At 32.8% G+C, this 21,816-nt stretch overlaps 1 protein-coding gene across 2 annotated transcripts in view; it reads left to right on the top strand.

The window, feature by feature from the left end:
• Positions 1 to 2,533: 2,533 nt before the first annotated feature.
• Rsh (Rap GTPase activating protein radish) overlaps positions 2,534 to 21,816 on the top strand; it is a 130,820-nt gene continuing 111,537 nt past the window's right edge. Inside the window, exon 1 of one of the 2 annotated variants that reach the window (XM_083079870.1) lies at positions 2,534 to 2,598. The gene's annotated coding sequence lies outside the window, so the exon portion shown is untranslated. The remainder of the gene's footprint in view (positions 2,599 to 21,816) is intronic. The other variant, XM_083079869.1, reaches the window with a different exon arrangement.

Consider the following 21,816-nt stretch of genomic DNA (forward strand, 5'->3'; position numbering starts at 1 on the left):
TCTTAATCGCATAAGGATTGAAAAATAATGCTCGCGGCAATTTTAGGCGCTTTATCAATTATATTATCGAAGCGATTGCCGGAGCTTCGGTGCAATTAAGATTTTGGTGTACCATTAACGCGAAAATTAGTCGCAATTTTCAAAGAGGTATCTCGGGAAATCCTGCCGTTATGCAGGATCCGTTTCCTCGGCGGAAGACAGTTACCCGATGAACTCGTTCCGTGTAGCTACCCTTTATTGTCTCGGTCGAGCGATTAAGAATTTCGTCTCGTAATAAAGCTCGCTGCGACCCCTCCGTATTTAGGCGATATATCCCTTCTCCCTTTCATCTCTTCATTATATCGTGTCGGTCCAGAAACTCAACTTTAAGGATTTCGCCAGTTAAGCAATGAAAACTTTGACATCATCGCATAGTCAGCTCTCGAATAAGCTTCCGAAGGACGTCCTAAAACTTTCGATCTTAATTTTAGGCAGTTTCTTTGATCAATACTGGCTGCTCTTTTTTTTCTTTTTTTAACTAGAATGTGAGAACTTAAGGAGCAAAACTTTGTCATCATGAAGTTCAGATAGACTTCTAAGATGTTCAGAATTTTAATTCCAAGTTCATTTATACTAAGGTATATAATCCCGATCAAGAAGTTGTATAAAAAATCTCTCTCTTTCTCTTCTTCCCCTTAATCAGCTACGAATTCATCAAAGAAAAAATAATGATATTAAAATCAAAATGTCAATATATTTTATAGTCCCTCCATTCTTATTTACGAAAGTGTAGAATTTATGTTATAAGCGTGACATAATACATATATATAAATTATACTGTCTATATTATTACATACATATGTGTCAGAGAAAATGCTAAACTCATTTCCCTGCAACAATACCATGCCCTTTTGAACTTTGTGCGTCGAAACAAATGGAAAAAGCAAATGTAAATACGGGTATCAGGTCATACTATTAATTGTCGACGTAACATTCGGTGCATTTTATGTAAAATATCGCGTGCATGCAATATAGACAGCAAATGTAATATTGTTTGGCACAAATGTAATATCTTTATACAATTAATATGATCAAATATTTGCTTACTTTGCGCAATATTAATTTTTCGCCATCGAAAAATTTCTCCCTCCTTGACATACGAATAATTAAATGAATATAGATATTTGTTGTTGTCTATAGTTAAATGAGCAAGGAAATAACAAAATGTAACACATGTGAGTCGGGCAGTCAAGTATAAAATATTTTAAACAGAATAGATTGGGAATTGCCGCAAATTGACGATGTAATGTTTAACACTACATACGTTGTGCGCACGCAAATCCGTGTGTTATAGAAGGCATGTCATCAATTTATATTTCATTGATTAAAAATCACATTAAAGGATATATATATATATATATATATATATATATATATATATATGTATATATAATTATTTTTATTGTAAATCTCATGAAAATTATATTGCCACTAAATGTTACGAGAAACTCAAGATAATGACCTTTAATCAATACTTAAAGAACTTTCGATAAAATTTTCGAAAATTCACTTCAGATAAACTTTAAGTGAACTGTGAAAGTTCATTATAAAATCGATATCTAAAGTCGAATATTAACTCTGAAATGTTTATATTAACCCTGAAATGTGATACATAAAATCAAATCAGTCACCTTTCAACCATTTTTCATAGAAGAATGCAATCTAAAAGAATCTTATACAAAGAAAGAAAATAATGACGAGCATTATTTAGTGAGGATGCCTCTGTTCCAAATATCTATACTTTATATCTAGATCGCAAAATTGGTTCTTCACTATCCACAAATCATATTTTCAATCTTGAACAAAAAAATAAGAAGCTTTACATTATAAATAATTATTTGTATTATTTGTATTATAAATAATTACTTGTATACATCTTTCCGAATTAAATTTCTGGTAAAATGTTAAAAAAAAGTTATATTTGTTCGCAGGATACAAAAACAGTTTTTTCCTTAAATTATTACATCAATAATTGAAACATGATAAAATAATATGACAAGCGTAAAAAGGAAATAAAACTCGAGATTGATTATAGCAAGACAATTATAATGTACATTACGAAGAAAAGAAAATTTAATCCTCTGCAATTCTAATGCACGATCTTATAGTAAGCAATTAAAGATTTTCTTTATTTTCATAAAAAAAGTTGAAAAGAAACTATGCAATTGCAAAGAAATTTTTTCAATTTTATGGTCGATAAGATGTGCAATACTTGGATCGAGGTTATCCCAGGGTTACGCATCGATTTATTTCAACTCTTGTTATGACGGAAATATATCCCTAAACATGTCTCTCTATCGCAGTCCCGAGAAGAGAGCTTCATCCCTTCGTCGGCCTCCACCTGCCTTCCGCCCCTATAGCTCTCCATGCTCTTTCTATCCCCCGCACGTTATAGCTCGCTCTCCGGCCGTGTGTACACGTAAACGCAGAGGGGATGGAAGGCACGTCTGCGCGATGAGGACCAGGATAGGAGTGAGCCTCTTTCGCGGGGGATCCGACGTGCTTTTCCACCCTCGGCGACGACAGTCCTGCCGCACCGCCAAAACGTACCACACAATCGTGAGTAAATTTGCAAACTCGCCGATCTCTCTCGTTCTATTCCACCTTCCTGCTAAGTTCTCTCTCTCTCTGTCTTTTTCTCTTTTTTTCTCTCCGTCTCTTATGACGAGGCCCCCAACGATTCTTATCTACCTTTCTCTTTTTTATCTTGTCTTGTTCAACTTTTTACAGTTCCCTCTCTTTCTCTTTTATCTTTTTCTTCTTCCTCAACTTCATGTCTTCTACTACTCATCGTCGCGATTTTATTTCTCGATTTTATCTCTGCGAAAAGGTCCCGTGGTACGCGCCGGCGAAGTTTTCTGTTCAGTATACGCGCTCAACTGGAAGACGTCGCGTAAAACGCACTTCGTGTCATTTACGATTGTCGGAACAACGAAGACAATTTCAGAAAATGATTTTAGAAAATGCCAATAATGTGCGTTTTATCAAATCTTTCGTTTCCTTGATCCGGGCTGTTGGGATAATGGTTAAGTTTGCGCGCTGATCGTAGTTATGTGAAATAATTGTTATTTGTTATCGTTAAGAAAAAAAAATTAATAAATTTAAAACTTAATTTTAGAGATCCAGATTATACATAATATATATAAAGAAAGAGAAAAAGAGAGAGAGAAAGAGAGAGAGAGAAAGCAAATAATGTGCGAGTTGTAAAGCTTCGTTTTCTTGATCGGGATTTGCTGTTGGTTTTTATTGGCGGCAAATCGTTTCGTTTTATTGCCAAAGCAATCTCATAGTTCTATGCAATGTAAAACACTTTCGTATCATTTATCATTGTATATGAGACCATTCTTGAGATTTACGTAAGCTACGTGAGCATAACTCTTTCAATCCTTATCTCCATTGCTATACAATATATTTTGAAATAATAATATGAATAAAAAAGAAGAATCGATAATTTTTGCTCACGCGTATTGTTTTAATATTAATTTTCTTAATCTATTTAGTATTTATTTAATTTGCCAAGTTTAGAATTAAATTATATGTCGAAGTGAAAGATGCTACGTGAAGTTTCGTATAATTTATCACTATAAAAATATAATATTTTTCAGATTTAAATCTTATGTAAATCTTATTCGGAAAGTACCGGTCGGAAAGTATCTTTCTAAATCACGATGATAGATGTACTTAAAGTTTGTAGATCTTAAGCTGTTATCGATGCCGTTATCCCGCAAACTAAACTCAGACAAAGTTAGTAATAAAGTCTTCATGGAAATTTTTTAGAAGTTGAGATAACGTAAACTAGTTTTATATTAAAAACATAGATCCATTTGGTTAGTTTTTTTTATAGAGCTAAAGAATCTTGAATTTCTCATTCACGTCTCTCTCTCTTTCATGTCTTTTCTTTTTTAAAAAGTGTAGTGGAAATGTATTTATTAACGCGGTAGAAATAAGCGTACTTTCGAATTTTGCAACATTTTATATTTTAATATTAAATAAAAAAACAAAATAAAAAAACGACTTTATAATTATTATAAAAAATAAAATATTAAATACACGATGTAAAACAAGAGAGTAAAAAATTTTAAAAATTATTTATTATTTTAATGTAACTATTTTGTGGCACTTTAAACGAGGAAATCCGGGATTAAAAATTCGAGATTCCAGAATTCTGATTTTCAAATGACATGCAAATAATAGTTTCGCAAGGATTGGAAAAAGTCAATTGTACAAGTTATTGGAGATTTAGCTAACAAAGAGAAAATTAAAAAAGTATGTATCACGGAAGATGTATGATCAAGTTTCCCAAGAATGAAACAAAAATCACGATCGAAACAAAATTAAGAGAGAGAAATCTCACTTCGCAACATGTTACGTTCCGTAGAATCGTGTTGTACGAATTATTTGATCAATTATGGTAGCGTGGTATCACTCGAGGTATCGTCGTGCTACAGCAGCAGTATCGCGTCTCGATAGCGAAGAAATAAGAACTTCCGTTTCGATAGACGAGGTTCGCGATTGTCGGAAGTTTCGAACGATCGAGGAAACGAAGTTAGGCGAGCGCGAGATTACGTTACGTATGGCGCCCTCGCGTATCGGATGCCCTCTTGTTTCGCCGCCGGAAAAGGAGCCAGCTGGTCGCCTACCACGAGTCCTACTTCCGTTAAAACTCATCAGATCTCTCTATGTATATCTATTAAAATTCATGAGACAATTTTCGTGCATCATGCGCGAAATACTATGTATTACAGAGAGCGTCCCAAAACCATCGGATGTCCTTTTACTAGCATATTTTTTAAAATCAGAATTCGATTTGTTTTCTTAACGAAAAAATTTGTCACCACAATTTTTAGCATTATATGTATTTTTTAAATCACAAATAAAAAACGGTGAAATATGGTAAAATAAAATACACTCAATTATAATTAAATAATAATTAAAATATTAATTAATTATTAAATTAATATATAATTGTCCATTTACTTTTCTAAAATTTAATCCGCAAAGTGTATTTTTTAATCGCTAACTATATGAAAGTTATTAAGTTAAAAAGCATCTGATGTTTGGGGCATTCTATATAATTTAAACAAATCAAAAGCTTGGACCCTTCATGATATACGTTGTTCCCTTGAACATATATATAATATATTTAAATGTGATTCACGATAAATATCTAAGCACTACCAAATCCACTTGTGTATGCAGCCATTATAGTTACCTAGAAATATGAAATATTCTGTAATATATATAAAATGTTAGATATATATAATAATCTGCACATAGGCTACATGTGAAAAATATTTATCACTTTATTTGTATCAAATATCTCTAAAATTTCAGAGGAAGAATATATCTATAATTATATAATATATCACTACACACACAATTAAACCTTAACTGTTGTGTGGTTGAAAGAAAGGCAATTACTATTTATCGAACCGTGACAAGTATAAATGAAGCGGTAAATTAACTATTTTTAATAACTCTCATCTTTATGGCGAATAAAAAAAGTAGGTCACGCATAAAATGAAAAAAAAATACGAGAAAAAAACAATGAACTAGGAGAGATATTTCACACTCATAAAATATTCATACTCAGGATCGATTTCGATACTATCATATATAATTGGGGAGGTTAAAATACACAACATCATAAAGGCGATTGTTAATACTAAACCTAACTTCTGTAATGAACAATTGATTATACACGTGTCAACCTGAAGAGAATATCATGGAATATTGTGGCACGTGAATATATTATGCATCTGTATACAAAACGCAATATGGATTACCGATAATATTTGTTCGGCGAAAATCCATTGACGCAGAGAGAGCTTTATGTGAGGGTTAAGCTAATAATACAACGTAATAACGGGCACCCGTGCGCTACAACGTTGTAAAAGATCATTCAAGGATCTGCTATTTCGATAGACCCTAAATATCACATTATAGAATAACGAGCTGTTTTGTCCCAAACATAAATACCGATATTGCAGATAATTTATTATTAATAATTATTAAATAATATCGAATCTTTTGATGAATTTCGATATTCGATTTGCTGCATTAAAAATTTTATTTACAATTTTATTATTAAATCGTACGTATTGTTCTTGATTTTTAATGTAATTTCACATAATTCACAATTTTCATCATATTGCAACGATGTCAATTTTTGTGTATATAATGCGCGCGTGGCCTCAATAAATAAAATGCAAATAAATAATATCATATAATTCACCTTAATAGATGGAATGCCACGTGAATGCTATGTTTCCTGACTTTATACAATAACGAATAGAAAATATTTTGCTTTATAAAAATATTAGTGGAAATATAATAAAAGAGGCAAATAAATTTCACACACATATTCAACATTTTATATAATATCTGCTCTACGCGTACATATTTGATTCTGTTAAAGTAGTTGAGGAAATTGAAAAAAAATAAAATAAAAACTTTTTTTTAATTAAAACATTTCGCGGATTTCAATAAAGTGGCATTGGGATTTCAATGATTTTCGACGATTATTGACGATTGACCGAATCGAAACCATGTCGACCGCGGTTCAAGATAAATCGCATCATTCATCTTTGCGTACCATTATATCGTGAAGAGATAGAGAGTGCCGAGTAATACCGGTAAACAAGATCGAATCGATGCATCGATAGACTCTATATCCTCAAAATGGATAAAACAATGACTCTTCCGATTCGTCCACGACCTGTCCGGCTTATCATTGCATTTGATTCACTTCTATCTACTGGCAAGCCATGCATTTCCGCCGATAGCGCGCTCACCGCACAACGTGCGCGTTTATTCCCGAGGGGCGGATATTTATATTGTTTGAGACGAGCTCAATACATCGATATATAGGTAGTAAAAGACGCTGACAACGACGGTGTATATAACGGATCAGTATCATAATAAATCGCCAATATTGACTCGATACTTCCGTGGTGCAACCCCGCATTCTTCATATCAATACGCAAAATCGCGAACAAATATTGACTGGAAAATATCTCGGTCGGTGGTGGACTTTATTATGATAAAAGAGCAGTTAGGTACATATAAGGCCAACGTAAGCAACTTTCTCGGATGCCTCTCTCCCTAAGAAACTTGCCGACAAATTATTATATACGTGTGAAACACCGAAAAATGATGTGATGATTCTATCGGAAGACAAAACGTAAAATTTCTATGTTAAAAGAATTTTTACAATAGAACTCCTTACATGACCTCTTGTGCGCGCACTATTTTTTCAAGAAATAATTTACGTAGATTGGAGTATTAGAATTGTAAAAATTGTATGTAAAAATTTATAAAAGTATATATAAATTTTATATCATTTTCATAGCATGTATACTATTTGCGAGAAATTCGAAGAAATCATTTTATCGCTTTGATCGATAATTTTAAAGCTGCCGCGAAGAAGAAAATACGTTGTTTATCTCAGCAGCGAAAAGGGAAAGTGCAATTTGCGGTGCGCTTTTATTGCTCCTCATCAGCTTCCCTTAGAGTGCTTACGCAAGTGCGTAGATAGCATCGTGACAAGATCGAGGTCTGCCGAATCAGCCGCGATAAAAGGCCTGTGGCACGTGTCGCTGCTGAATCCATTCCGGTGGATAAGCAAAGATCTGCGATAGAACAGCGGAAGAAGGAGAATATACGCCGATCATGAAGTGCAGGACGCGCGAAATATCGAATTTATTCCTTTTTGGCCTGCACAGCAGGCCTCTGTAACGACGATCCTCGCGCAAGCATCGAACATCCTTTTCGTCGTTGAATATAAATTTAAAGATTAGTTTGGCGAAACGACATAAAAGGCGATGTTTTTTTTTTCACGTTGGGACGAGTTAAGCCGGGAACACACATAGACGTTTCTGAATATGGAAATATCGATCAGGCGACTACGAAGAGTAATGGGGGGAGATGTCGAGAAATGCGTTTGAGGAAAGTCACGTTACATTTGCGCAGAGATTTTTCATTTATCCACGAGATGCTTTGCAGTGTAGAAATGACAGATGATTCCACCGTGATATAGTATCTATCGTATTTGTATATCCTGTCGTATTTGACTATAAATTATTGCTTCTTGTGCAAATTCACATATAAAATGAAAGGGAAATTTAGAACTCCTATTTATTAATCAACATTTATATTTGTATCATGCTTTCCTCGTCGCAGCATGTGCTTATCCTTTCTTTTACGCGATATAAAAAATGTAATAAAATATAATATTTAAGAAATTTTGTTTACAATAAAATAAATATAATATTTAAGGATAAATATAGAAAGAATTAATATTTTGTTTACAATAAAATAAAATAATTACTCAAATAATTCTTTAGTATAGAAATATTGATAGAAACAAGAAGAAAGAATCAATGAAATATGTAATAAAGATTAGAAAAGGCGAAACTACACTTCAAAAGAATTTATTTATTTCAAATCATTTTGTTGCAGCAAATGCCCGAGGCGTACTCTCTATAGCAAGTTGAAACTTTGTTTCCCAAAAAACGTATCTCCCAAAAATTCTCATATGGATATGCGTGTATACTAACGGATATGATGCATCAATGCGTTGACCTGTTTTTGTCCATATCGGGTGTTAACGTATAATATGATTTCGAGTTTTTTTTTCGTATGAGAAACCCGCATGTATTGCAGGTTTACAACGAAAGAGCATTAACGTGCAAAAACATAGTTTTGGGATAAACGAATTTTAAGTACAAACATTTCTAAAAAATCTATATATAATGGACTTGACGAGTTTAGCAGCATAAAGGCTTAAAATTCTGGAATTCTATGATTTCGACACAAGCAATTCTCGATGTTGATTACATTATAATAAGCTTTCGTTTAAAAAAAAAATAGAAATATCTTTTTATTTCATATATATGAAATAAAAATATGCAAAGAAATGATGATAGCGATTGACAAATATTTTTATACTAGTAAAAATAGCTATAAAATATTATTTTAAATTTTTTCTAAAAATAGATTTTTTCGCAAAAACAAAACTAAAAGTACATTAACTTTTAAATTTTTCTATAAAGGAAGATTTGAGAAAAATAGATATTTATATTTTTAATATCAAACTTCCTCTCTTCTCTTTCTCTCTTTCTCTCTCTCTTTCGAATCATATATTTATTATACTTTTGGCATATTAGAATGAAAGGCATAAAATGATATATATCTTGATCGATAAATGTATGTATATGCGCGCATATATATAAATGTATGTATATCTTTTATTTTAAATTAATCTGATATTTCGTGAAGATATCAAAATCGAAAGGGATCTTCGTGTGTCTTCGTTTATAATATATTTTTCCCTCGTGTATATCTATACAACGGTACTTTATACTTGGGGAGACGAACTCGATTTTCTGAGCGAAGTTGCGTTATACGCAGGTGTCGCAACCGACGGTAATCCAACCGAAGTATTGTTCTCTGTGAAAAGCAAAAGCGAATTGTGCCCCGGTTTCGCTTCGCGATATCGACCATTTAGGCTCGTCTCTGTATCCCGTCCCTATCGCAGATTCCGGTTATACAACGGTATTTGCAACAGCCTCAATTCGCGAGTGTTCGTAAGCTCATCTGACGCGCGTATCGGCGTACATAAAGGACGATAGGCTGAATGAAACATGCGTTTCTATGAGAGATTATATTGCTTGTATGGTATATGGCAATCAATATTAAACAATAAACCCAATAAATATTCATTAAAATGAATCGTCGCTGCAATCACGCGATTGATGGCTTATTAATTATCTACTAATAATTATTATAATCATTATCGTATGTGTCTTTCTTATTATAAATTGTAATTTAACAGACTGCACTGTCGCGGATTTTCTCGCGAATCGCAAACCTTGCGAACAATGACTCGCGATTACGTTCTTTCTTCGCTTGATATCTATTATAGATCCGTGTAAATTCAGTTTTATGTCACCTCGAAAGTAATCCTTCGGAAGATAACGAGTTACAAGCATTTACGTAACGCAAGTACGCCTTGCGAGAGCCCGAAATGCGAGTCGTCGTTATTTTCTTTGATCGACGATGCGAGATCAAAGCACCGTTCCTTCGGAGCGTGATTCTCATTATCACGGTGACGTAAACATACACTTCGGAATTCTCTCGAAATCGTTCTAGTTGTGTATTATGCCGAGTTAACGCGATGCGACTATGATAATGATACATTTTTTACGATTTAAAAAAAAAAGGCAGAATGCCGAAGTAAACATGAAAAGGAATTTATAGGACTACGAGAGAGAGAGAAAAATATTACAATAAAGTAGTCGAATTTAATAAATTATTAATATATATATGAAACATCAATAATTTACAGGTTTTTTTATTGGGTTTCCCATCGTCGAGAATAATTACAGAGATCATTTTTATAGGCATCGAAATCTGAACTCGCAGGAAGTTTTCGATCTCAATTTCAATGCGTTTTTGTCGTTTGACGCGTAGAGGGACAGCTTACGGCGTTACCTTTTAGATGGGATTTCAAATTAACGTAAATTCAATCGATAAAGAGACTCGGAGGCGCTTAACTGGCGCAAAGTTTTTCAATCACTTGTGTAATCCATGTGTTCGATTGTTACACAGCTTTCGAAGTGAATACAAAAAAAAGCATCGTTAGGAAATATTTATCTTTTTCCGCGTCATTTACAGTCTCTGTGAGAATAATCGTGCGATTTTTAGATATCGAGAGCAATTAATCGAGAACATGTTTCGAGATCAAAATCATAAGGTGCAATTAATTGCAATTAATTGCATTGACATATTCTTTTTTATACAACAAGTTAATGTGTAACTGTTACACGTTCGGTCTATCTTTTTAAATTAAACGATGAGGAATAAGTTTGGCAATGTATAGATTTCGAAAATAAATAATTCAGGAAAGTTTCAACATAAAAATAATTAATTGCTTTAACATAATTTACATACTCTCTTGCAGCGATGTAAATCGTTTGGAATTTTTTCGAGCAAACATATAAGAGATACAAGGAAGATGAATTTTTTCAGAATAAATGGAAAACCTCTTTTACTTTCATGCAACTTTAATTAGTATATTTTTTATCTAAGAGCATAAAATAATAGTAAAAAACTTTTAAGTTTAGCTAAACACTTAAAGCACGCGCGATAAGCTGGCTTTAAAAACTATAAAATTATGCCGCGTATATTGTAAAACTTTGCGACGATAATTTAAAACTAAATTATATTTATTCTATACATCAATCTAACATATTACAACGAATTTATAAAGAAAAACTGTTCGTTATATCAAATAATGGATAAAAATCTACGGATTCAACTTTGATTTAGAAAATGAAAATACTTTAATATATTAAAAAATCTCTCTTATCATACATAAATGCGACAGGTTTTATATCGTTAAAATTTTTAAATTATTCGTTTCTATGACACTTTTAATCAAGAATATGACATTAACTAATTATATCATTAAGAATATCACAAATATTTAATGTATATATTTTTCATTAATGAGACCAATATTATAATGAGGTGCAATTATTTGCATCTAAATTTTTACACCCGTTTTAATTATCATGGGACATACGGTACTTTCGAAAAAGCGAATTAAATTATACATCTCGCGAATCGTATCATCACCGCTAGAACATTTCGGCTTTATGAGATTTTCTCGGATTCAGCGGATTCTTTTTCTTCAATAACTCGATAGCCGTTAATTAACCGCGCAGAGCTCACTAATCGAATAACGAGAGGAAATGTGATTTATCGACGGGCGGTGTCGGTCGACACGTTGGAATTAATAAACTGACGATGACGGTTAACGATCGGCGAGAATGATTTGTAATGGCATGAGAACGACCGACGAGGCAGACCCACGGGAAAAAATGGACAGCTACGAGAAGCTCACGAGTTGCGCAGGACAATATTAAATTTAATTTTATTTCGCCTTATTGTAGCGCCTCTCGTTTAACCTACTTAGCGTCAATTAATGGATTTAACGGTGATAGACTAGTAAAGGGGTAGTCAATATCGGCGAGAATGCGCTTTGATAAAACACCGTGACGGTAATTATAAATTCTCGCTACACGCCTCTTCGACGTGCGAAAGGAGTTGTAGTGGAGAACAATAGGCGGAACGAAGAATATGTACGTCCTAGTTCGAACGAGAGAAATTACAGTGAACAATTACATTCATCCCTTTTTTGTATTGTAATGGCGTTGCTAGATAGCGTCATCGACATGGCTGAATATTGCACGTATCGCAGAAAAGAGGAGACATTGATTAGCACTCACAATTCTACAAGTTAGTGGAATTCTTGGAATTCTTGGAATCGAGCTATTTTTGCAATTTAATTAACGAGAAATCAAAAGGAGTACTTGTGAATATATTAAATTTGTTTTACAAACTAATGAATATATATCCATAAATTAAAATCGATAAAAGGGCAAATGAATGAAGAAGATTATTTATAATAACTTTCGCGATTATTGAGTTTTAAATTTAATCAATTTTGAAATTTACTAACAAACTATTACATACAAAAACAAATATTAAGAACTGTAAAAATGTATCTAATTGAATTTTTGTCGAGAAAAAAAAATGAAATTATGCAAAGAGTATACTGATAAGAAAACAATGGACAATCTAACTTTATATACAACGTATATAAGTTCGTAAATATGTCAAAAATTTTATCTTTATTAAAAGGAGAATCAACATATTTTTTTATCCAAAATATTTATAAGATTCGAGCAGGAAATTGATAGGCAAAATATATTAACGATTGTAATCACAAATCGAGGGAACTCGAGCAAATTCCCTTACAAAATGGCACGATAAAATAATTTACTCAAATTTGGATGGATGAAATGATGTAATTGTTACTGACAATACGATGATCACGTGTAAATGCGACAAACGCTTCGAACACATCCATTACCGACAATCTTCAATCACAATATCACGATTATCGCCGTCAATTTATTCAAAGCTTATATAAACGGACATCGTTTTACTCAACGCACAGCCACAATTGATAACATTCACTTATTCACCTTTCATTTATTCGCTTTGGTAACATATTAACATATTATTACACGTGCGATCCGAGAAACCGGTTATTATATCGCATATTGTAAAATTGCAACTCGCAAAATATTTAAAAAGCTATCTCCTCTGCTTCTTCACATTTGCAATAGCGGAAATAACGTTTCGTCACTGTCCGAAATTATATTGTGACAGTTGATTAACACATCTGGAGCATCATTGTTCTTTCCATAATCAAATTTTAGACATTCATATCGGAAATATTTATTTGTATATTTTTTTGACTGATTTAGAAGAAATATTAACTGAGGGAATATTGAAGAGGAAAGAATAAATTTTTAGCAGATAGAAAATATGAAAAATTTTGTAATTGAAACAATAATAGCTCATCATATTTTATAGATTGAATATTTGGATAAAAATATTACATTATTTTATTGTGGTATTTTTCATTATTTGTGAAGTAGCTACAAAATTTTACATAGAGTAAATAAGTAAGTAATTATAAAGTACTAATTTTACACGAGAATTGATATACGCTAATAAGATTTCTTACTTGTCGAGTAATACTGCTATTTTAGAAGTTCGTTTAACGTGACAACATCGTGCTTTGTAATCATAATGTGCTCTGATAAACGATGCATAAAAAGTAGGTGTCTTTTACGTCTTATAATAATTTCTCTCGAACTACGAACGCATAAATTCCTGGCCGCCTACGATATTGATAGTGCATTTGTGAACTTTTTCATCATGTAACTCGGTGCAGAAATGCGCAGAAATGTCAATGCCTACAGATATGCATGTATACATGTATACATACATACACGCACCTGTTTAAGCGGCGGAATAACTTCGTCACCCTGAACTAAATCAGTGCGCACTGATTAAAATGTTCTAGTTTCAACTCTGCGGCTAGTTGAAACAACAAGTGGCACACGGCATCCTTTCCATCACCATCGCTAACAATTTTAACCCGTTTATTTAAACGATCTATTAGCGAAAGCAATTATTGTTTAGTTAATCGGCAAATTGTAAAAACGATTGTAAATGGATTGTGTATTTTCAGTTTTATATTTGCCAATTTATCAAGGACAATTTCGTGAAATACAATAAAATTTTTCAACAATAACACTATGCATGACATTTCTTTCTCTAGTTTGATGATCATTCAATTGCAATTTATTTTCAGACGTAGAAATATTTGTCATGAAAAGTGTGCGCTATGATGAAAACGTATAATGAAAAGAAAAGCGACTTCAAGCTTATTTTGTCGAACGTTAAAATCCGGTAAATCAGATTTGGCTCTGCTTTTTCCCGAGATAGGAAGGCGAACAAGTTTTATCCCCGTCGTCAAAAATTACGAAAAAAGGATCTGAAGTATTGATACCAAATCATCTGTCACGATGAAACTAATATTACATCTCAAGCTGATCATTTTATTGAAGATATTTAAGTTTATTTTAACACGAGTAGAAAAATTATTGCGGGCTTTCTCTGAATTACGAAGCTAAAAGTTTAAATTTGAATTGTTCATTTCGACATAAATTATATTTTCAATCTTTTAGAAATATTTTTGTAACCAATACTTTTTTTGCTCTAGAAAATTTTAAATATACTTTTTATTTATGTTCTTTGGAGTAAGTAATATTGAAGCAACATCATAGATTATAAGTTTTAAAGGTCCCCCAAGGAGTTGTTTTGCAAAATTTCGATCAAGTTTCAAAAAAGTTGACAACTGAAGAGTTGGAAAATCGTTCTTGATGGAAGTTTGCATCTTTCGGAGAAACAAAAAATGTTAATGCTTTGTATCCGATTTTATCGATTTATGGAAATTTTTAAAAACTACGGAGAGAAAAATGTTTTAATATGTTAGAGTTCAAGTAGAGTTTTAAAACAGATAATGAACAATAAAGCAGCTAAAAAAAAGTGAGAATTGTTTATTAGATTAAAAACACAAAAGAGTTAAATATGTAAAGCGAATTATTCTAAATATTTCAAATAGTCGAGATGCACCTTGCAAACTCCTACTTTCGTACGTACAACCAATCGAGTGGAATATAGCTTATAATCTTGATTGTAAGATACGCACCGTGAATTTACCATAATGAAACCGTCTCATAATTGGGCCCGCGTATACTGCCGTATAATATACTATACGCGGTTTTCAAATATTTAGATTGCTTTGCAATTATAATTAAACGCGTATTTATCTGCTTCACATTTTGTTAATACCGCAATTATGCGCCGGAATAAGTTTTAATCCGACGATTACAGTCTCGAACTTTTCAGAATTATGAAATATATTGAATCACGAAAGCCGGAAATATTTCTCCTGCGCATATTTTTAACCATATTCTTTAGTTATCGAGCTAGGTACTTTATCAAACTTAACATGTATCACTATCGAGAAATAATATTAATTGATGTGACTTGTTTAATATTCTTTGATTTATGGAAAATCGATTTTGTGTATTAAGTTTGTAATAAATCTTAAATGTTGACATTATATGAACGACCTTATATAAACTTCGCAATGGACTAGTGACTCTTTGACAAGCGCAATAATGCGCCATGATATTACAAAGCTGCATCGTAACAAGAAAGGCTATAACGAGCTATAACTGCTTAAATAAGGTCAATATAACTTATGAATATAAGTCGCAATTGTAGCTAAAAGTTAGTAGGTTAGTAAAACTATTTGAGTGAAAAAATTATCAATCAGAATTAATTATTCGAGGCATTTTTTTCGACTGCCAGATCATGTGATCAGTTTGTTAAATAGAATGATCTTGGTCTCTTACCGAGGCTCGCGTTAATTTGATTATGATCAAGGCATGTTTTGTTACGTGTCACTCGCGGTTGTATGAAATGAAAGATATGCCAAAGGCCGAAACACTGACAATGAGTCAATATTGTACTTCTGGTCGTGTGCCGCCACTAATTGGGAAACCTGACGTTTTGCTTTGCTGCTTTGCTAAAATTTCGAGCGCGCTTCGCAAGCTAGTGACGTTACTTTGATACCAGTTTGATGTAACGCACCCCATTTTACCGCTATTGAAACTAACAAACTCGACGATAAGCTCGTCCAACACAACGCGTTACGATGCACGTATGAAACGCTTTGTTGTCGATTGAATTGAAGTAATTAATAGTTTTCTTTCGCGTCCTTTCTCATTTTCTCCCCCTTTCTCTCTGCCTCTCTTTTTCTCTCTTTCTCTCCTGTCAAACGCACTCGAAACCTTTCGTTTCGTCGCGAAAAGGAAAATCAAAAGAATTCAAAGAGTTAGTTTGCGATCGTTAAAGCTCTTAGATATAGAGAGATGTAACATGCTTTGCGAGTGTTTTACAGAATCTCAAATTATCGCTATGCTAGGAACTTTAAGCATTTATAAACAAATAGCTCGATTGCGTTAATCAAATATTTTCTGAGATTATCGGAAGCTGAATTCCCTATTTCACAAAATATCGGTGCATAAAAATATTAGTTTTACATCAACATTATATTCTATCATTCGATTTAAACTAATAAAACATGTTTTTGAATATTAATATCAATAATAGAAATATGGTATATATTGTATATATGAAACAAATTGAAGGTATGGTATATATTTGAATTATTTAATCATACTCTGCAGATATTCTAACGCGTGGGCAGATAAAATATATGTACATATATCTGCATCATCAGATAATTGTAAATTCGTTTCCCTAATTTCACCAAAATTAGAGGAATTAAATCCATCAACTTAGAATTGAAGTTAAGTAGCATATAGCAAGAGAGAATTCGGTTGGAGCGCAATAAAACGAGAAAACCTCCATACGCAGATGAACATATATTAAGGATTATTATCGTAATTGGAATTCATGGAAATCTCGATTCTATAAAAGCCGACTTACACCGTCAACAAAGTTCTCCGTTTTAATACAGCAATAAATGCTATCGCTCTAATAAAATTCTTAGAAAAGTCGCACAACAAAGAAAGAGACAGCATCTGCGTTGAAATATGTGCTCGTTTGTACTTATATGTATTGTTCGCGAGTTCATCTAGAAATCTATCTGACACTTTTTTTCATCGACATTACAACGGCAGAGCGGAATTAAATATATATTCGCAATAGGGATAATAAACTGGATCATTGGAACGCTACGTATTCTATGGTATTTTTTTCCGAAGATAATTTCTGTGTTTGTGCACTTCAATAAGCGCATTACTCGTGATTATGCTGATTAATTATTGCCCGTAAATTTGCGGATCAGCGAACTTGCTGATGCCAAGTATGTAAATTATAAAAAATACTTAGATCAAGTGGTATTTCGTAGTATTGTTTCATGCCTCATTGCTTTTTAGTTTGCCACGAGAGAGTAACTTCTCATTGAAATGTAATACAGCCCGATAATATTTCAATTATCAAGAATATACGTCTGACGTAAATGAATATATTGATTCCAAGGCAGTCGCTTTATTAAAAAAAAAGAGGAAATTATGCTGCATTAAGATTACTTCTGAGTTGTCAGTTAAATCTCCAAGGACAATGCGCGGCCTGATGAGAAGTGCTAAGAACTGCTGCCTCTTGAATCATAAATAAAAGAACATGGTACATTTATTATGTCTTTTTAAATGGAGATTTTATTATATTTTGCAAACACAACTTTACATTAATATTAAATTATTGTAAAATTTAAATATTAACATCCAAATACTGACTATATTGTTTATATTATTATTTTTTCTCTTATTATATTTTCCTCTCTTTTTCTCTCAACAATTTAATAAACAGTTGTCATAACATGAAATCATATAATTGCAATGAAGTTGCTCTCAGGAGTACACTAATATACTTCGCTAATTTAAACTGTAATATAAATTCATAAAGTTAAATACCGTTAGGAATAAGAGATAATATTTCAGTCTACACGTGAAAGCGCTATCGTAAGCAAAACGAAAAATTCAGTTGAGATATAGATATATAATTTCATTTTTCTATCTATTTATATTATTATATGTCTCTCAATTATTTCTCCTTTGTACATATCTCGCTGTTACTGATATATACGCTTTTTTTTTCTTAGCTACTGTATTATAATTAGTAAAAGAAAGATAATAATTAAATTGACAAGTTTGTCATCGAGATCTTTTCTATTTTGAGAAGAATCGGGAAAAAGACGATAATCTTATCCATAGTTTCTATAAAACAGTCTATAAAACACTTTCTTTCTACATACTTTCTACATACTTTTCTCTGATTATGCCGGGGAATCTTTGCTTCTCAACTATGTTCGAGATCCGCTTTAGCATCTAACATTGACTCATAAATTTAATCGCGGAAGATTTCAATTATTTAAACAATTTTATGAGTGCTGATATTTCTCTCTCTCTTATTTTTTCGCTCTTAAAATTTTTCAACGCAAAATTTCGGAAGATACGCACGAATAATTAATTGAGTTTACTCGATATTTATCGAGGGGTAAACCGCTGAGGGCATTGCGGTGTACAGATTTGAGGCATTACTGGGTATTGCTTGGGCATTACTTGGGCATTATTAGGTTTTATTGAAGTATTAATGCGTATTATGGACGTTATTAAAGTATTATTAAGTCTTTTCTTCCAAATAATAATTTTAAATTTATTAAAATTTAAATTATTAAATTTTAAAAATTTAGCAGTAATGCCCAGGAATTGGGCATTAGTAGGCATTAGTGTACATAATTTTGATCAGCGGTTTACCCCTCGATATTTATCTTTTACAATTTATAAATAAGATATCAAAATGCAAATAAATAATAAAATCTCTTAAGTTCATATTGCGAGTAAATTTTTCTTTTTAATATATTTTTTTACTCAAGTTCTCAATACTTGAAATTTATTTTCGTTTGTTCAGGAAAATAATGTGTCGTATAACAATGCATTATAGAAATTTGTCTGCATTCTTTTATGCGAATTACAATTAAATCCGCGAACGCGCTTGAGCAAAGTGCAAACGTTGCAAGTTTCAAACGAGTATCGTCAATAAAAGAACGATGAAAAAAAACGATGAAAAATGGAAACAAACAGTACGATCTGTGTGCCGCTAAATATCAAAGGATCGGGTGCTCGATTATTTTTTGTAAAGCATCGAATTTACAGCGACACTTAACGTACGACTCTTATCACATGCCACGACAATAAATACGGAACTCGACTATATTTTCTGATCAAAAAGAAGATATTTAATCTTGCTTTCATCTGTATATCCAATTTTATTTTATCGCGTGTCACTTGATGCCATCGTAGATCCTCGAGTTTATAACGCACGCAGGGGTGGAAAAAGGGTCGGAGTTCATGGCTCGTAGATGATTCGGAAAGAGGTGTTGTTTCATAGTGTGGGAAAGGAGCGAGAGGTAAAAGTTTTATCCGGCTAAAACGCACGACGCGCGGAAAATACACTTGGGACCGAAGTTTGCGACGCGCGGTTTGGCACGATCGTTCTCCAAAAATTACAATTTACGAATCAACCGAGAGAATTGTTACAAGAGCGAGTCGATACGCGATTACGCGTACGACAATTTCTCATTGAAAAAAAAGAGAATTTAAAGTTTCTCTTTGTTTTATCGAGGAAATAAAGAAAATAGAGGAAAGAGAAGGAAAAAGAATATTAATTGTATGCTTATTACTTAGTAGCTTAAGTAAGATTGGCGAAATATAAGAATCTCAATCAACTGTTATTTCTTTTGATATCTCAACGCGAATGCAAATTTCTTCAAACTTGCATTCCGTGATATGCATCATAATTTTTGTGCATAATTACATTATGGGGGCTATTCTGATAAACTAATATAATTTATTATAGCGTGAATATGAACTTGCGTTCATGTTAATATTATGTGCAAAGCAATCATAATGTTACGATATAATTTAACATGTTGTATTATTTACTTAAATAACTCTTCAAATTTGTATGCACGCGTTTTGCAATAACAATCATTTATGATTCAATATAAGGAGATTTAATAGGAACAGAGATTTATCGTAACGCGCGAATCAGCTATAATTAAATTCAATCTAGTCGCATCGTGTGAACGCGTTACACTACAGTGTAATATTTATTTAAATATGCAGCCTCTCTCTGCGTTTACATCGCCCGTATAAATCACACGATATTTTCCATAGCTGCCTCTATTTTTCGCGCGATTCAATCCCAGCTGTTCATATTTAATTCATACGAAGATACGAACGGCTGATACACAGGCAGCCGTGTCGTCTGTCAATAAATGAAAAAAATGCGCGCCATAAACTCTTAAGTTACATTAATTCTCGAAGGTGCACGGGGGGGGGGGATAAATTCTCGCGTCGATAAATTCATAAGTCGGATAAGTATGTCCTTCACGACACCTTCAATCTAAACGAAACGCACGATCGTAATATAAACCGAAGATACGCGATTTCGATATACAATTCAATTTTCACCTCATTCACAAGCTACGAATAACTTGATTTATATTTACGATATTATAATCAGATGTGAACCAGTCATGCATCAACCATTATTAAAGAGAAATATAATATCTGTCAAAAAAATCTTATACAAAGCAAAATAAAAAATCTGAATGCATCAAAAATTTGTTAATAAAATACAGGATTATTCCGATCTCAACAAGGTGTAGCACATGATGTCTCTCTCTTTCTCTCTTTCACCTATTTGAATGAAATTATCTTCTTTATATTTAGCTGTTTTAGTTACATTTATTCTTTTTAATCGCACCTTTTTTCACACGAAAATTTTATCGTGTTTATTTTATGATTACTCGAGTCAGCTTAAATAACATCGAGAAGAGCGAGTATATAGTCAGAGGTTACCTCCGGTTTCTGCAAATAAGCGTTGACGCATACGGGGCGATTTGGAGGACAGCAGTGAAGCGGCAGAGGCGACACTTCCTCCCCTTCCTACCCCTTTACTTGTTGCTTTTCTTTTCGCGACGTTTAAATAGGCCGCGTTTCCCTCATTGAAAAACACGGCGTGAACGCGTCGCGGCTGCTTTTACGCGAGAAAAACACAGGAGACGGGAATGTGCATGCGAAATTTGTGTAAAATTTGTCGCACGAACGTCGAGAACGTTTTACGGTGTTACAGCAACACGACGAGTCCCGAATGTCAATTTGGTGCGGCACGTGCGAATTAGTAGTCGGGTGTAGCGGTATTACGACGACAAATCGCATCGCGAGAATAGTCAGAACTTCGGGTATTGCAATCTTGATTATATCGCACTGGAGATTCGAATCCTTTAGACATCGCTTTATGCCTGCGACAACAATCCGCCGCTTGATTTGGCTTTGATACACTGCGAATGTATAGTCAATTGAAGATATCGATTGTATGTGACTGTTCTGACAGGGATTTCAGACGATTTATAGACAGGAGAAAATTAAAATAGTAATTGTATAAAAGTTGAAAATAGTGTTGTATAAATATTTATGATATTCATATTAATATAATCGTAAACTCTTAAAATATAAATATTACATTCGAGTTTAATAAATTAATGTGTTTAACTCCCGAATATTGTAAATAGCTTTATTACATTTAATAATTAATAACGAATTAATTTTTCATGTTAAATTAATTTTTCAAGACCTAGATATGATGTTTAATTAAGAAACGCCATAATCGAAGTTCCAGACGCTCAGCAAGTAGTTGTGATTGGCCATAGTCAGCCGTAAGATTTACTTTAAAATCTTCCAAGTACATATA

The sequence above is a fragment of the Camponotus vicinus genome, unplaced genomic scaffold (assembly GCF_025532165.1).
Source record: "Camponotus vicinus isolate PSW18456_S1 unplaced genomic scaffold, iyCamVici1.0 SCAF_10, whole genome shotgun sequence".
NCBI classification, from domain to species: Eukaryota; Metazoa; Arthropoda; class Insecta; order Hymenoptera; family Formicidae; genus Camponotus; species Camponotus vicinus.